The sequence below is a fragment of the Pinus tabuliformis genome, chromosome 3_2 (genome assembly GCF_031772625.1).
Source record: "Pinus tabuliformis cultivar Carrire ecotype Pingquan chromosome 3_2, CPIR1, whole genome shotgun sequence".
NCBI classification, from domain to species: Eukaryota; Viridiplantae; Streptophyta; class Pinopsida; order Pinales; family Pinaceae; genus Pinus; species Pinus tabuliformis.
Window position 1 is genome coordinate 1075591024 of NC_142302.1, and position 11624 is coordinate 1075602647.

The window sequence follows — 11624 nt, forward strand, 5'->3', positions numbered from 1 at the left end:
CGTCCGTGCCAAACAGTTTCATGCATGCGACAGCAGTGAGATTGCAATGAAAATTGAAACAGAGCTAGGACATGCTAGAATATATGTAAACGACAGCAGGTGTTCAAAGAAATCAAGCAAACATCACTCACACAAGTGAATACACAAAAAGCGACAGAAATGCAACACAAGGCATGGGAAGCAAGCTTACCCCAAAACAGTTGAGTTGAATGTGTCGACTGCTCCTAGATGTGATGTGAGATGTCAGAGCTACAAGGTTGATGTGAAGAATGAGCTCTACAGCATCCAGTTGATGAGTTTTGATAACATTGAGGTTGTGACCCACATGCCACAAATCTAAGGGAAGTGACACTTGGAGGAAGGTTTCTGAATTGTTCCTTGCATGTAACCTCCAATTGCTAAACATAGATCCCTGCAACAAGGGATGCCTTTGCATGTTACCTTAGGGGAAGCAACCCATGCATGCAAGTCTTTTTTGCTCAGTCTCAAAGGGAACTGGTCAACTCAGCTGCTCATGCAAGAGACTGCGTAACTGCTGGAGAAAAATGTGAATTTCTAGCTAGGATCTGGGCTAGCTGCCCAGGAGATTTGCACAATTTTTGGGCTGAGCAGCTGACTGCTATCCAGATTTGCGCAAATCTTGGGTTGAACAACCTGCTACTGGGAAAATTTACGCAAACCCTGCTGGGAGGGTTGGCTGGTAGGATTGCGTAATCCTGGAGCCCAACAGGCTGTCAGAGAGGCTTGCGCAATTTCTAGAGGGAAGGTTGGTTTCCCTCCAGAAATGCACAATTTTCAAGGGGAAGTTGCTCAGACTGCAGCTGGACCAAATCCAAGTGAGCATCCTGTGAATGGAAAAGATCAAACTGTGATCAACAGGCTACCTTTGAGCAAGAAAGACACTGAAGCTTGAGAACTTGACGAAGAAAGGCAAGCTGCTGTGAAGGTTGGTAGGGAGGCTCCAAAACAAGCTACGGAAAAATTTTGGAGGGTGGTTGTAGCCGCTACAACAAATCGAAATCTTCATAATGGACTTGTTTTTCTGTAAACCTCATACAAGAGGTCATGGAAAAAGAAAATTCGTAATGGAAGTAAGAAAGGACAAATCAAAGCCATACAATAAAATGAAAAGATAAGAGATTGACTAAATAAAAATAATAATAATCAAGGGAGATCTTTTAATTTAAGAAGAGACAATTGAGAATTGAAAGGAGCTGTCAATTCCTTGAAAACTCTAAAGGAAAAAGAAATTGACTTCTTCTGAGATGGCTGCTCATCATCATTATTATCAATGTTGGGTGGCGATGCATGTTGCCTTTCCTTCTTTTTCCTTTAAGGACAATTGGATTCATAGTGTCCAAAGTTTTGACAAGTGAAACACTTCACATTTGACATGTCCTTATTCTTGTCTTGAGCAGGAGCAGGTCTTCTACCTAAATTCTTCTTGTTAAATATTCCAAAGTCCTTTTTGTCAAATTTTCCAAAAAAAAAATTGTCAAATTTTCCAAAATTCCTTCTTCCCATTTCTTCTCTAGTATGAGTTGCAAGGGCTTGTGTTTCTTTATTCTGTGGAGTTTTTGAGTTATTTCTGGACAATAATATTGATTCTTCTTGAACACAATCTGTCCATAGATCATCAAATGTTATTATTTTTTATCATGCATGGATTCCTTGAATAAATGGCTCCCATGAGGGAGGAAATCCATTGAGAGTAATTAAAACAAGCTTTGTATCTTCAATGGTGTCTCCAATTGCTACAAGCTCATCTCCTACTTTCGAGATTTTCATAAGATACAAGAAAACGAAATCTAATCTAGTCATTGTGATATTATGAAGACTGTTTTTCAAGGCTAACCTCCTGTCGGTATTGTTGCTTGCATACAATTTCACCAGAGCATCATATACTGCCTTGGCAGTCTTTAATCCAGCTACATGAGGAATCAAGTTATCTTTAATGGAATATACCAAGATTATTTTGGCCTTAGCTTCATTCTTCTTATATTTGGATTTCTCTTCAACTCCCTCTGGCTCTAGAATGACTTTCTCCACATGATCCTGAAGTTCATTCTCTTCCAAAATAAGGAGTATCATGGTATTCCAAGATCTGAAATTGATGGCACCATCCAACCTGTCTTCAACTCTAAGACTTGGTGTCATTTTAGGAAAGAGACTCAAAAACCAATTAAGTTGCTTGAACACTTGTCTCTAAGGTTGACTTCAATGGTTTCTCTTTCAACAAATCTTTGATACCATGTTGAATTTTCTACAAGAATGAATAGCAGAAATTGATTTTCTGATTTGATTATTACTTCCTAATGATTTCCAATCAATTTATCTTATGTCACCTATATCATTGACAAATTAAACATAGAAAATCTCAACAATAATTTAACGAAAACAGTAGGATCATAAAGAGATATCCAAGCACGATAGAGACCATAAATTTACCCTCGGAAAACCAAACCTTGGGAAAAACCCAATGAATTTTCTTCTAGGAGAAATTTATTTCTCAACAATATTTACAATTCCAAAAATATTCTAAAAAGTTGTGCCACAAATCCAAGTGCAAGTTATTAATCAAACTTGGTCAAATAACAACTATTTAATGCTATCCAACCCTCCAAAGAACAAATAATTCAATGTTGGACAACATTGACCAAAGATCAAAAACTCATCCTAAGATCAAGCTCGAACTTGCAGTTAACTTCATTCAACTATGGTTTATAATACTTTAATTCTGAGGTCAAAATCCAAATTCTCTGCAGCCAAATGTGGACAAAATCTTGATCGAAGTTGGTCTAATTCTCAGCCAGATTCACAAGTCAAAACTCAGTCAAATGCAACCTTCTATGCTTCGGTCAACCTTCAGATCTCCTCCTCTTGACTTCGCACGTGTGGATCAAAAATAGAAGAGATATGTGTTACTCTGAATTGGTTCAAATGAGAAGGTAAACTTGTGTTTTTATATTTTTCAAATGGGTGAATTTTGACCAAAAGTCACACTCCTCCACGGTGGGGCCGACTTGACCATTTGGGGCCTACATGAAGACCAAAAAATATAAATTTTAATTTTTCATTTTCATAATTTTCATTGGTCGACTTGGGAGTCATTTTGGAATGCAGGAATACCTCTTGATGCTACAAAAAAATCAATAAGAACCACTCAGTAAGTTGGAATTAAAGACGGAGTTTACTGAAGACTACATGGAGCATATAGAACATTGAGTGCTTGCCTTGGCTGATAAACTACACAGTGCAAGAGCAACGAGGAAGCCATAGCGATAAGTATTAATTATAAAAAAATTATGTTAAGGTTATGTTTTAGTTTGGTTTAAAGCTTTGATTTGTAATGACTTGATTTATGTTTTAATATGATTATGTTATGATCTAAATAGATCCACAATTTCATGGTCAACCTCATAAATAAATATGTTGATGAAAGTATATTTTATATTGATTTAAAACTTTATGATTCTCATATGATTCATGTGCTTGTGATATGAGTGAATTATCAAACTATCCAAAATAAATATACAAGGATGATTACAAAACAAAGCAAGTAGAATAGCATAGTAATATCATAGTGCGGAAACATCTTAATAGAGCTAACAACCTCAAGAACTAGGCAATAACAATGGTGTCAAAACCTAGGATATGCATTGATTGCTATAATGAGATGACATGATTACTATAATTATGTTATTAAACCAAGTCTAAGAGATGCCTTGGCTACGAATACTCTTCATGTGTGAGGTACCCTTGCCAAGGAGTGGATCGCCCAAGGGACTAGGAAGCAGAAAAGGGGATGTTTGAACTTGGAAGGTGTGTGACTGCAAGGATTAGAAAACTGAACTAAATTGGTTTCAAAAAGGTCACAAGCATACTCAGTGGGATCAAGCATACATTGGGTGTGTCCCAAGAAGTAATGAGTTGAACTTGTTGCCTGAAGGAGCTCTGAGTATCGTGAATGACACCACTGGACAAGACATTTTAGGACAAGGGAAGTGTTACTGAGATAAAGAGTTGTAAATTCATAACTCGGTTTTGTTTTAGTGTTTTTCTACTAAGAACATCGAGGACGGTGTTCCCCTTAAGGGGGTTGGGTTTGTAACACCCCTAGTATACTCCCTTTGAATATTGTAATGTAATTATACTCTTATTATAAATTTATTTGAATTGCTTGAAGAGTGGGACCATATATCCATGATCTAAGGGGAAAAGGTAAGAAGAACCTTATTGGTGTTAGCTAGCACCACTGCTTAATCAAATGTGCAACTAGCAATAAAGATATTGAATAATGTTCCATGAGGAACATGAAAAGACACAAAAGAAAAAGGATGAAAAGACATTTAAACAACAAGAGGTGGTTTGTTTTTTGTTGAATGAAACAAGTTCAAGGACATAATTGGATTTTTGGGCAAGGATTCAAACTTGTGAGCATGATTTCCAATTGATATTTCTTAGAAAATCCCCTTGGATCATGGATATGGCTCAGGGGTGACTGCTACAAGAAATACAGGTTGTAGCTAGTCTATGGTTGGGTGGGAAATTGAAGTCCCGCCTTCAATTTGGATCGTAGTGAGGGAAAATCCCTCTGATCATATAGTCCAACGTTTAGATCTTGGATTACAATATTTTAGGAGATATGATCAAAGGATCTTGAGCTTCTCGAATCCTCCTAAAATCATGCATTGAACAAGTCATGTTGGCATTTTTGCTATAATTTTTCTTCTGAGAGGTTCCTGAAGTTGAAACTTGGACCATAGTAAGGGTAACTCTTATTAGCCATCTAGTCCAGCTTTAATATCTTGGGTCACAATATTTTATGAGATGTGATCAGAGGAAGTTGAGATTCCTGAATGCTTCTAAAATTGTGCTTCAAATAGGTCACGTTATCATTTCTGCTATAACCTTTCATCTAGGAGTTTCTAGAGATTGAAATATTAACCATAGTGAGGGGAACTCCCACTAATCATTTGGTTCAGTTTTTAGAACTTAGACGATTACAATTTAAGAGATATGCCCTGAAGAAATTTTTATGTTAGTTTGTATGCAAAGTGTTTGAAGAAATGCATAAATGGTTTAATGATTCATTGCATACAAATTGTTTGATGAAATTCCCCAATGAAAATGTTGTTTTTATGGATGGGGATAGTATTGTTGTCGCTGAGCTATGCCTATTTGCATGCAAAGAATTCATTATAATAGTTTGCATGCAAAATGTTTGAAGAAATACTTAAATGATTTAATAATTCATCACATACAAACTATTTGATGAAATGTCCCAATGAAAATGTTTTTTTGGTGGATGGGGATAGTATTGTTGTATGACAGTATTGTTGTAGTTGAAATCTGTCTATTTGCATGAAAATAATTTAAAGAAATGTGTTAAAGGTGATATATTACAATTTGTATAAAACACTTTGATAAAATACCTCAAATACAAAAAAAAAAATCAAAAATTGTGTGATTGGGTGGTATATTTTAGTTAGTATGTTACAAGTAAAATTAGAGCAATGTTTCTAATTTGATTTCATATAAAATGTTTGACAAAATCTATACAAGAAAAATATTATTCAACCTCTTGTATACAAAGTATTTGAAGAAATTTTTACATGTAAATTGTTTGATAGAATGTATGACAGATGAAAATCAGGTGTTTGCAAGTGTGGTTAGGATAAATTTAGTAGGAGTATGTGACAAAGTAGCATCAAAGCTTATTGTCAAGCTAGTAAACGGAAATTTAAAGAAAAGTTTGAGTGTCCCATGACCTTGGTAAGTCATTGAGGGAATTGGGTATGTTACATTTTGCCTCCAAGAAAGACAAGTTAGGCTGCACAATGATCTATTCAACACAAATACATAATGTCTCATAAACACACATCATGTAGAAGGGGAAACTAGATTGATATTATATATAAAGTATCAAGCCAACAATAGAACTATAACTCTTGGAGTAGAGTACTCTCCTTTGATCCCTTGTACTCCCTTGACTTACAAATTGGGCTCATTCATGAAGCATAAGAAGCTTCTCTAATGATATTTCTATAACATAATTGGGTATTATGATTACTTTCTCCTACCACCCTTGGGAGGGTTTTATCATATAGGCCATTCCTAAATATAGGATGATGTATTTGGACACTTAGGGCCAAGAGAAGTTGGGAAACTTCCACAATTGTTAATCCCAAACCGACCCATGACATCCTAGGTCGAGTTTATTCTCATGGGAATGCCAATCTCTAAAAACTATGAGCTCCATCGCTTTCTAAAAGAAACAAATCTATGTATTCAGTAATGTTGAATTTGTAACTATGGTTGGTCTTCATAACATATATTTGGCCACTTTATGTACTTGTATTGATTATTGTAAAGCATATTTTAAATGTAGATTGAAAAGAATATTTATTTGGAGTCAAAGTCCCATTGCGACTTTTATAAGAAGAAAAATTGAATTTTTAAATTGTAATATTTGGCTCCTTGTCGAGTTGGCCTCCCTCCAAGTCAAGTAGGCTCAAGGAAAATGACACACCCATTCGACCCAACAAATCACTATATAAAAAGAAGCTCAAGAATATTTTCTTGGCACCAATTCACACTTCCTCGAGAAGACATTTTCTGGGCATCTCAGTGAAGATCAAGAAGGACAAGGAGGACGAAAAAGAAGATGAATTGCATCTCTCTCTCTTTCTCTCTCTCAAGCTCACACATGTGGATAGATTCTCTCTCTTTTGGTTCGCATTTTTCTTGGAAGTTCTATTGCAAGGGGCTGAAATTCTAGGTAGTTATAGGGGCCAAAATTATGGGGTAACTAGCAGCTACAGGAGGGCTACAATTCTGAGTCAAATCAAGCAGAGTGAAATTCTAGATCAGATTGGGAGGCTTGACTTGGAGGGATTGACCAGGTTTGACCATAGGTCTAGGTGTGTCTCTTGTTGAACAGATTAATTTCACTATTGAAAAGGTTGTTGAGTTTTCCCCCTGATGGGTTTCCCAAGGTAAATCTTGTCTTCTCTTTGTGCATTGTGATCTCTATTGTTCTATTGTTCTTGTATGGCCAAATTTTTGAAGTATAATTATCAAATGATATATTGGAATAAAATAAAAGAAGATCAACATCAAAAGTAATTATCAGTATTTCGGAAATATAGTGCTAGTCTCTATTGCACTTAGAAAATCAACATGGTATTAGAGCTTTAGTGAAGGTAGGAACACTAAAATCACCTTTGAAGAAACCCTACTTTGAGATTATATTCCTTATTGTTGATTCGCATCCATGGATTCCTCTATGAAATATGAGAACAAGTTGGAAGGAGCCTCAAACTTCAGAGTTTGGAAACTTAGAATTGATCTTATTCTTGCAAAAAACAAAGTTTTGGATATTGTGATAAGGAAAGTTGTACAACTAGTAGATATTGCGGAAAAGGAGAAGTTTTAGGAGGATCACATTACTATTATGAATCTTATTTGGGACTCCATCAAAGATCATCTTATTCCCTACATTGCAACGCTTGATAAGTCCAAGAAGATGTACAAAGCCCTAACAAATCTATTCATTATCAAGAATGTCGGTCAAGCCACGAGTCTAAACAATGAACTTCATGATGTGACAATGTTGAATGATGATGTCGTAGCTTCATATTTCGTAATGATTTCTCAAATAAACTACCAAATTCAAGCAATTGGGGAAACTATCTCTAAGAACGAACTTTGTGACTACATCACTCAATGGTCTACCTAGATCATGGGATGCATTTGCAATTGTAACACACCCCCTCCTAACCCTTACCAAAACATCGGTTAAAAGGAAGGTAGTTACTATGTTGACCCAAGATCCAACATGTTGTTATGGAAATAGGGTCTAAAAATTTGGATCTTTTCAACTCACTTAGAGTCTTGGTTTGGCATCACCATTGTGTTCGTCTTGTCAAGATGATTCCGGTGATATAAAATTTTACCTCAATCTGACCTTCAGATCAAGAGATGTGACCATTTCAACTTTGGCGAATGAGAGAGCACCACTTCAACGTCTTGGCCACGTGGTTTCCATGTGGCTATACCCACCTGGCTAAGCCTCAGTGCCACTTGGAAATTAATGATTGGTTTATGACTCGTTCATAGGTTTCAGTTCCATGACCCAACACTATACTTTTGGGTAATGCCCACTTTAGTCAACCAAGGAATAACCTATGGTATACCCCACTTCATTCATCTGGGAATAACCCTTAGCACTCCTGCTTCATTCATCCCAAGGAGTATCCTTTGGTGCTCCCGCTTCATACGTTCATGGAGTATCCTCTGGAGCACCCGCTTCAATCATCAGAGGAGTATCCTCTGATTCTCCCACTTCATTCATCCTAGGCAATAAACCCTGACACTCCTTGCTTCAGTCATCCGAGGAATAACCTCTAGTGAACTCACTTCAATCTTCTGGGGAGTATCCTCCAGTGCTCCTACTTCATTCATCTCGGGGAACAACCTTCGGGCTATAGCATCTAAGAATGGCATCGAGAAAAGCATCCAGGATTTGCATCTGGGAATAACATCCTGCCTCTGTTCAAATACACTTGTACTCCCAAGAAATAATATCCGGGGAACTAACATCCAGGGAGCTAACATTCGAGGAATATCATCTCGCTACAACCATGGAAATAAGGTTTAAATGAGCTAAGGATAAGGCCTCTACCAAAGTCATTATGAAGAGACTTGACCATGGCTGAACCACGGTGGTTTTATAAGGGTTTGGACCTGTGAGAGAGTCTGATTCTCACCCTTGGGATCCTATGAAGCATGCACAATGCTATCCCTCCTGAGCTTTTGCAAGTATATGATCTCAAGGTTTTTGAAGGACGAAATACAAAACACGACACAAAGAGTTGACTATACAGGTCAAGGACTTATCCATTCAATCTCTTGGAGCATTTTCAGTCCCTCGGTCCTCAATGTCGTGTCGAGATACAGATTGATATTAGCTATGATATCTACAAGTTTCCTTTGAGAAATAAACAATGTAGCAAAACTTTTAACGATAGGTGGAAGGCATGTGGAGCCAAGAAGACCACCAAAACATCAACATTCCATAAAATAACAGGGAATCCCTCTTTACAATCCTGATATAGGTATAAACCATATATGCAAGCACATAAATCAACATCTTCACAAGCCTACAAGCATTTCATTTCCAGGAAAGAACCACACAATTCCATGGAAAAGTCTCATAAATAGAATTCATAACAACATTCAAGAAATTCGGTGTGCAAGACTCATACAACAATACCATGCAAGAAATTACAGAGAATTTTCTTTAAATTCACAGCGTTAAACTCTAAGCTTTTTCATTTACAATTCAGAAAAGAAAGGCAACTAAAAATGGGACTTTGATTTTCCATCCAACCATATGTTGAAATATTCGTAATGACATATGTAATCATGATTTTATATATTTAATGAAAAGAGAACAAAAAATTTATTATTGTTGTTCTTGAGGTATGGGTTTCATGCTCAAGAGAAATTTACTTTTAGGTCAAGCACCCATTGCGTGCTTCTAGTGCTTGTTATTTAGTCTACAAGTCAATTGAGTCATTATCATGTATTGAAGACCCGTTTGGAAATGTTACATATTGTAAAAGAATTTATCTGAGTCAAAATAAAGTCAAAAGACCCTCCAAGACCTCGTCGTGATGCAAAGATCAAGTCAGCCTACATGAAGGGACAAGTTGCCCTAAAGATACCTATCCATACCCCTCACAAGCCTTAAATAAGAAGGAACTTGACCTCATTTGGAGAATCAATCAAGCAAGTTCGATCTTCTCAAGATAGAAGCTAGAAAGGGACAAAAAATGAGAAGAACTAGATCGAAGTTTTTGGCCCCTCTCTCTCTCTCTCTCGTGTTAGGGTTTACACATTTGTTGGGTAGAAGAATTTGTTGGGTAGGTCGAAGTTGCAAAAGAGTTTGTTGGGCAGGTCGAAGTTGTAGAAGAATTTGTCAGGCAAGTCGAAGTTTCAGAAGAATTTGTTGGGTAAGTCGAAATTATAGAAGTTGTTAGAAGCAAGGTTTGACTTCGTCTTGGAGGGTCTTGATAAAGGGTCATAGGTCTTGGAATTCCTCAATTGAAGTTCTATATGAAAATAAGAATTCTTGTGGGTTTTCCTCTTAGTTGGAGAGGTTTTTTCCATGGATGATCGCCTACATCTTGTGTCCTATTGTCTCATTGATTTTATTGTTTGGTAGTTGTTTAATGATAAAGAACACTAATAATAATCAGGTGTAAAAAGAAGTTAACCAAGTTAAGTAAAAATACATCACAAACAGTTATCAAAGTAAGAGAAATCACCTACACTTGTTGCCCCCTTGATTTCTCAACATGGAATCAGAGCTAAGGTGATAAGACAAGGAAAGGCAGCTTAAAGAAGGACACTCAAGGGCCGAAATACTAGAAAAGCATCAGGAAGTTCGATCAAGAAAGAAAGAGAAGTGAAGCATATTAGATCTATTTTTGGGCTATATTCCTCCAAATGTGCGAAGATTAGGGCATCAGCTTGTAGCAAAAAACTATAAAATATAAGCTACTCCAAGAGGGCCGAAGTTTTGGGGCGAAAGAAGTCTCCCTTGCAAGTCAAATTAATAAGAAGAATATTCCATCTGAAGCGAAGGAGAAAGGAGATAAGTCCACCCATCTTCTAGTCACACGTATGAACTAGGGTTTTTTCAAAAGAAACCGAAATTGCAGCCCTGCACCAATAAGCCGAAATTCTGAAGAAGGGTCTAAATCTGAAGTTGTAAGTTTGATAAGCGTGACTAGAAGGAACTAAGAAGACCTAAAAATCCTAGCTCATCCATAGAAGAACTACACAATGAAGCATCTAAAAGTCTCTACATACTAAAGAAGTAGGAAGCATCATAATCATCATTATCAAAGAATTAAGGTGATCTCCCTCTCATTGAAGGACCATTTTTGAAGGAAGACATATTCATCAAAAAGACATCTTTTATCATTGTCAAAATCAAGAAGGCATCAATTTGAAGATAATAACATCTTCACTTGACAAGTAAGTATCTTCATATATATGTCTGAATTTGTTAAAATGACCTTATTTCGCAAGGAAAGCAATAAACTGATTAGGTCATCAAACTTTCATGCATGGAAGAAGAGGACATATTTGATCCTCATATAGAATGAAATCATTGAACATGTTAAGGGCACAATCACTAAAACTCCAAAGGAAGAAGCTCAAGCTCTAGCAAAGTATATGAAAGGGGAAGTAAGGGCTCAAAGGATTCTCATAGAATCTATCAAGGATCCCCTCATACCCTATGTATCAAAGTTGGAGACATCAAAAGAAATATACGACAAACTTGTATAATTATTCTCCATAAGTACTGCAGGAGAAGTGATCTCTTTAAGGCAAGAACTCTACAAGATGAAGATGTCAAAGGAAGATGGAATAACCTCATACTTTATAAGGGTATCAAAAATAAGAAACCAACTACAAGAGTTGGGAGAAATAATGTCCGATAAAGAAATGACCATCATAGTGCTCAATGCACTAGCAGAGGAATGGGACAACTTTACATCAAGCAGCTATGGAGAGAAGGAAGCTACCCCATTCAATGAACTTTGGTC